This window comes from Trachymyrmex septentrionalis, unplaced genomic scaffold (genome assembly GCF_001594115.1).
Source record: "Trachymyrmex septentrionalis isolate Tsep2-gDNA-1 unplaced genomic scaffold, Tsep1.0 scaffold20, whole genome shotgun sequence".
Lineage (NCBI taxonomy): Eukaryota > Metazoa > Arthropoda > Insecta > Hymenoptera > Formicidae > Trachymyrmex > Trachymyrmex septentrionalis.
The window spans coordinates 5,656,759-5,664,302 of record NW_017305180.1 but is presented as its reverse complement, the minus strand read 5'-3'; the positions used below and the strand labels follow the sequence as shown (position 1 = coordinate 5,664,302).

Here is a 7,544-nt window from a genome sequence, read left to right as displayed (position 1 = left end):
ATATATATATATATATAAATAGCTATAAATATAATGATAATTATAACATTTAAGTTTCTAACTATAATTTTCCATAATCGTAAAGGATTACAAAATTATAAATAAACGATTATAATTTATAGTTGCTTTGGGGACAATTATATATTTATTTTGATATATAAAACTTTTTATAATTATATATTAGTTATAATATTAATAATAATAATAAATGTAATTATTACTAACATTATGGAGTATAATAACTATAAAATTGAAGCTCCTAACATAATTATTTTACCATATGCAATAATCACAAATATTAAAAACTATTTTCTCAGGCAGTGCACAACTGTATCAACGTCATGACGGGTAATCGAAAAAGCGGACAGAGGGGAAACGGAATGCTAAGCGTTCGAGTGAAGCGATTGAGAAGCGAGAACTAGTAGTACTCGAGCATTTGCGCGCATCAGAACGTACGTTCAAAAGAACCGATTATCTGTTTTAGCTTTCTTCTTTTTTTTTTTACAATTGCGATATTCTGAGCGAGAGACAAACTCGTCTGATTCGTTCACGAAAAACAGAAACTCGGACATCGGCGCGACGGATCGAAGAGATCGGCGATGATCGATTGTAGTGTCGCAGCCCGGTGCGCAATGCAGCCTGACGGAAGATAGCACGTGCGTGGAACGCTTTTTATAGGTAAGTGCAAAATGAAAGCTATGAAGAGATACATCGAACAGAGAAGCTAACGAAACGCGAAAAAAGGATAATTAAGGAACATTGAAGGGACAATTGAAAGAATATGATATGTAATATTCTCGGAGTACCAATATTCGAAAGATCCGAAGCGACAATCTTCACTGAGAGAAAAATGTACCGATTAAATATTATTAAATAATTTTTATTTGAATATATATAATATTAGCCAGATATTTATTAAACATGTAAACATATATTTATTTGATGCAAGAATCATTAATTTAATTTAACTATCTTTTTTTTTTATTTAGTAAATGTTTATTTATCGTAAGTAAATTATTATAAGATAGTATTATTCAAACAAATATTTGTTAAAATTTAGTTTTCTTCTCAGTTAGCACATCTCTGTCTCTTCTTTCCCCATATATCTTTACAAAAATTATGTTGAGAAAGAGGCACATGAAATTGTATAAAAAAATACAGTTTATTGCGCTTGTCACGCTTCAATGCGTCAGTTACGTTTCGAACAGGCAATTTTTGATCCGCTATAAATACGAGAGCGGACGAATTTCTCGCAAATCTCTGGACTTTGAACTGTCATGAGAAAATAGCTTGCCTGCCTGCAGCTGATCGTTATATAAACAACTTTCTCAACTGTATCATCTGACTGCCACGTGACATTATGTCCGAAATCCCCGACATCATCCACCTAATTACGAGATAAATGTGAATATCCACGTTTATTGTCAAATTCTTCGTTTAATGTGACTAAGAATGAAACATATTCGAGATTTATAATTCCATCCTGAAAGAAAATCGTTCCAATTTTGAACTTGCTCTAATATGAAACAAATATGAAAATAAATATTTAATTGTTTTATCTAGTAATTATGTTTTAATTAAATATTTATCTAGATTTATGTAATATTTTATAGATAGATATCTATTTATATTAAAACAATAGTTAAATTAGTTTATGTAGATAACATTCGATTAAAACAAAGCATAATATTGGTATAAATCTATCTTAATTTTTATTAGAGAAAAAAAATTCTTACGTAATCATATAAAACACGTGTCACATTTAAAATGTACTAAAATTTAAATAAAAAAATAGTTCTTTATCGATAAATAAATTTAATCTCGAGAAAGATCTTGAGAAGATAAGGAAATTATCGAATGATAAAAAATATTTATAAATGAAAAATAGCATTTAATTATTTTAACATTTTTTCTTTTTATGTAATTCTATCATTTTATAAAAATGAGATTTGTTTTCTGCACGCTATGAAAGAATTTGGGGGAACCCTTTGAAAAGCTAGAGAAGGAAAGTTTCGAACATAAATTCTGTTGATATATCTCCATGTGTTAAAATATTTTTGCTGAAAAAGAAATGGGAAAAAAAATTCTCTGAAATATCCTACAAAAATATTGAATGTAAGAAATTTCAACTGTGCTCAAAATAATATAGTTGCGCTTCAGGTTTTTTCGTAAGCTTGCCTAAAGGTCTACTAATTATACAACCTTTCATCATCAATTTCCGTCATGGATAGTCTTTCGAGATAGGCTCTCGGATACAATGAATAGTTATACAATAGGCATTTCAAAATTATCAAAAGATGTATTTATCTAAAAAGAGATTTATTTAAAAGTGTATCTTTTATCTAATAAAAGAAAAGTCGCACAATTGATAAAACTTTTGGGCAAGCTTATTTATCAAAAAAATTTTCTAGAAAAGTTAATAAAAACTATAATAGCTTCAACTCAATTTTTTTTATTATATTCACTCTTTTTGTATGTATCATCTACAACTATGGTATAACTTAAGAACTAGTGTCATAGCTGAAATCCATTACAATTTTACAAACTATATCGTAAATTTATGTTTTAAGTACAAAAAGTAGTCATAGACAATAATAAAAAAAGAAAAAAGAAATCTTTTACAGACGAATATCGTAGAGTTATGTTACAATTTTAAATTTGCAAAATTTTGCAAGTTTCACAAGTGGATCCAAAAAACAAGACAACAGTTTTAACACATCAAATTACATACAAAGAAAATGCATAAGATTTATAAATAAAAAGTTCGTTTTAAAAAAAGTAGCGAACACATACGATAATAGTCTAAAGATAAATATTTCGAATATTTTATATTTTAGTTTCTTCTTTCTTTCTCTTTTCTCTTTCAATAAAAAACATTCGATGCAAAAAGTTTCATAAAAATACCTAGAGTGAAAAATTTTACGCAAGTCTTTAACAATATTTTCGAATAAAACAAAAAGAATTGTTCGAGCTAACATTAAAATTAAAACCAACATTGATAAGAATGATCACGAGAATCAAAAATGTTAAGTAATCGAGAATCTAATTAAAGAAGCTTACCTGCTATCTATTATTTGAAATTAGCAAGCCCCTCTTATTTTGAATCGCTTGTATAACATAGAACATCTTACACAACATTGTAGAACGTCGCAGATTCTGATATATTTAATAACATAAAAAATGCCAAGGAAAATATTGGCAACTTCTCGCGATTTATATTTTTTTCGCTTATTTTATATATAAATATATTGTGTTAATATTTGTCTTTACTGTGTTATTTACATTTGTGTTCTTATAAAATAATATTTTGTACGTACAGCAAGGTGCAGTAAACAAGTGATTAACTCGTCTTTCTTAATTATGTCGTTATGACTAGCATTGACAAGTAGTATGTTAATATCTCGAAAACATGTAATTAAACGTGTTTGTTCGTTGCGTCGGTTGAAGTTACTGATATCTGACGTGCTTGTATAACTCGTTAGTAGCATTCGCGAAAAATACAATCTCGTCATGTCGTGCCTGCAATTAATCCGACACTTGACGTAAAGCCGATCGATGAATGTAACGATACGACGATAAATATTATTTAGACGTCAGGATAATGCGTAAATGGTGATAAATTGTTCTTGAAAGCGATCGTAATGCGCTTAATCAATCGCGATGACTAGGACATACCGCTACATCCTGTAAAAAAGAATAATAAAAATTTTCAGACGTCATCAATGAATCGTCGATTATTTAAATAAGTTTATGCCAACAAACGCGAAAATTAATGAAGTTCTCGAACAATATAATGCTTAGTCGTGACATCAAGAACACTTTAAATATTAATATTAAATCGGTATTCGTAAAGTATAATAAATATTCTTTGAGTATATCAATTAAAAGTTAGTTTGCAATATTTTTATGTTTTCAATTTGTTGTTTTTAATGATATCATAACAAAAAACATATGTATTTAAAACTATAGTTCTAGTTAAAATTTTTGTGTTGTATTTTATGAATTTTTAACATAATATAATGTAATGGTATTATTTAAATATTTTGTACTTTTCTTATTTTATAAATATTTTGTGTTAAATCGATATTCATTATTTCTTAAAATTAAAATAATAAATTAGTGAGCAAATGAATCAATAATATAAAAATAATGTAGTTTTAAAATGTAAATTCTAAGATAAATAGTGCAAATCTCAATTTTCTAAGTGATTTCAGCGTATATTATCGGAGAATGTCAAGATAAGACGAGGAGATTTTCTTAGATTTTCTACATAATATCCAGGAAACGTTTCACAGGAATGTCACATGACATGACCTTAATGATCCTTCTTGACGCCACTTTTAGCCCTCTCGCTCGTAATTTGATATGCTCTTATCACGCAGGCATACACGCTACGCTATAACGCGGCCACAATTCGCTCCGATTTCATCTGCGGTATTTTGGCGCTCTTTCTATTTAGAAGTAGAGCAAATCGCATTACGCAAATTAACTCACGACGTCACACGCGTAGACGTTACGAATACATCATGTATGATAAATGAAGTCTTTGTATTCATCACGCTGCTATTTTATTTGTCATTGCAATAAATACGACTGGGTACAGATTGATAGTGACTGTTATTGTCTCTATATGTGCAAGAATTAATTTTTTTATTTTAGAAAGAAAAGGATATATATAGCAGAACTTAAACCTTTAAGCTTAAACTATTTATTATGCACTTATTTATTTATTCTTCGGAAATCATATAAAAGAGTGTTATTATTAATATTGGCTCGTCCCAAATCCTTTTGTTTCATAAAAGTAATATCTTATATAAATTTTTTACTTTATACATTAATTTATAAGAACATCTATTAGAAAACTTTTTTTTTTACATTCTGAGTTCAAAAGAACGTGTTGTTCTTTTTTGAAAATATCGTTTTTTAATATTTTTGTAATGTAAATAGTTTTATTACGAAATAAGTTTGTATTACGTAACATTACAGTATTTCATATCGGCAATTGTTGCATGCCGATAACGTTTTCCTGTTTAAATATGTAGCGATACCGTGCCATTTAATACGTACAATTTTTGTAACAAAAGCTTTTCTGTTGAATGTTAACTAACTTTTTTCTATCAAACAAAATCAAATAATTTTAAAAAACTTTTCCTATACAGCACATATCTTCAAGGGATCCCTAGAAACGTCCAAAGGATATCATATCTCCTAAAATGTTCTCAGAATGTCTCTCGAATGAAATATGCTATATATATGTGTTCGTTTCTACAACGCAGAAATCTCATTCTAAGAAATCGGCAACTATTAAATAATTAATACAGAAATATTATAACAGAAATTTGAATAATTTGTAAGAATAACATAATCCCGGGTAGAACACGGAATCATAATTAAGTCATATAATGATATCAGAGGACATTACCATGGTGTCATTTGATATTTAAAAATTAACTTATAAGTGATGAGATCATGATGACGTCCTCATGATATTATTATAACTTCTATGTTTCTACTTGGAATATAGTTTAGAAAAACAGGTAAATATACTTTAAATATAATATAATTTTTCAAATTGTTTTTCCTTGTTCAGAAAACATAAGAAAACTTTTTTAAAAAGTGTCTAGACAAAAATAATTATAGTTATTATTTTTTATTTTAACCTTACATAGTTTTTATTTTTTATCTAAATATATATATTTTTTAAATACGTTCGCTAATTTTCTTAATTATAATTAAACTTTAGTTAAATTCTTTATTTTAAGGTCAAATGCTTTTGAGTAAGTGGAAAAGTACCTTATTCGAAAAAAATTTTCGTGTAAATCGTTCAGAATATAGTATTTTATTCAATATGCAATTATATTCGATAAAGCAAAATTTTAGCTTTAAAAAACTGTTTTTTTTTTTTATTAAGATACGATAATTTTTTTTAACGAAGTTATGAACAATCAAAATCAAAATGTTTTTTTTATTTCCTGATAGCAACGTGTCTTATTGCTGGCATGTCGTTTGCTGAGTATGCATTGTTAAAATATATGTATTGTTATCAAAATTGTAGCAACTGAGTCCGCATTTGGTAATGTGATGCTTTCACAATATGACAATTTTGAGTAGCAATTTGACAACAATTTGCCGACAACTTTAAAATCGTCATTATCAAAATCTGTACTATTGCCATAATAATCTGTCATATTGTCATAATAATATGTAGAATCATACAATGCTGTCATGCTGAGAACGTAAATTAATATTAATGCGATCATAAAATTGTCTTTCCAAGTAGCACACAATGCCTATAAAGTGGTAAAAAAAGCGCATATGAGAATTTTTTAATGTTTTGCAGGCGCTGCTGTGCTACTTGAGTTACAGTTAAAAAAATTGCTAGTAATATATACCTACATATTGTTGCCAGCGTGTTGCTATAATAGTATATTCGAAATCATTGAAGACAAATCTACGGCAAATTGTCGGCATCATAATAAGAAATCACAAATTTATGCGATTTTGCTGACACACTTTGCTGTCTGGGTTTAATTCGCGAATTAACTCAGTAATAAAGAATTTTTGAGACATTTTTCTTTAAAAAAATGATTTTGTAGGAGAAACTTTAAGCTTTTATGTTATAAAGTCGAAAATTTTTACAAACTTTTTTAGGCACGTAACGATTCACAAAGTGAAAAAATTTTTATCAATTCTAATAAAATAGTAAAAATATCAATTAAATTAGTGAATAAATTGATCAGAGTTTAATCACCTTATTCGAGCTCACTTTAGACGGTTTATATTCATGTTATACTTTAGGATAGATTTCTGTTTATAATTGTATATGTGTCGCGTAATATTTTGACATGGTATATACATATACGAAATCAGTTAATAGTAATTTAGTACCTTATATATGAATTTATACACATATCGGAACATACATTTCCTACATATATGTATATGCTCCAATGAAGCATCTAAATTTATATGGTAAATCATGAATGACTTTATAATATATATATCGCGTTATATGTATATTATGTATATTAAGGCAGAATATTACTCGGAAATAATTTTACCTTATATATGTTAATTTTCCGATAAATACCTAAATTCATGTAATAAATAATTAATTATCCCTTATATATTGTGTTAAATTTTAGGACTTCCACGAATAGTTTTACGCATTTTTCCGTCGACAGGAGATCACGGCGGAGTTGCATTAACTCGTAAGTAAGAATTACCTGGAATAGAATATAAAGAGCCCAGAATTAAAGCTTATTCTGCACAATCGTGGGAAAAAAATATTTTATATCTAATTATTAATAATTAGTTGGACATAACATATGGATTACGATTAACAAAACAACTTTATTAATAATTAATCCGCTAGTGGATTAAAGTTGTTTTGATAATCGTATTGGTTTACACGAGAATTACCGCGCGTGCATGACTCCTATTGCCCTGTTATATCCAATCAATTTGTATCATTAAAGAGTCTTTAGGAATTAGTTTATATTTAATTATATATAATACTATATATAATTATATATAATTTTATC

The 7,544-nt window shown here is 27.6% G+C and overlaps 1 protein-coding gene across 1 annotated transcript in view; it reads left to right on the top strand.

Moving 5' to 3' along the window:
• The first annotated feature begins 438 nt into the window (after positions 1-438).
• LOC108747793 (glycerophosphocholine phosphodiesterase GPCPD1-like) overlaps positions 439-7,544 on the top strand; it is a 19,560-nt gene continuing 12,454 nt past the window's right edge. The window contains exon 1 of the mRNA XM_018485573.1: positions 439-678. The gene's annotated coding sequence lies outside the window, so the exon portion shown is untranslated. The remainder of the gene's footprint in view (positions 679-7,544) is intronic.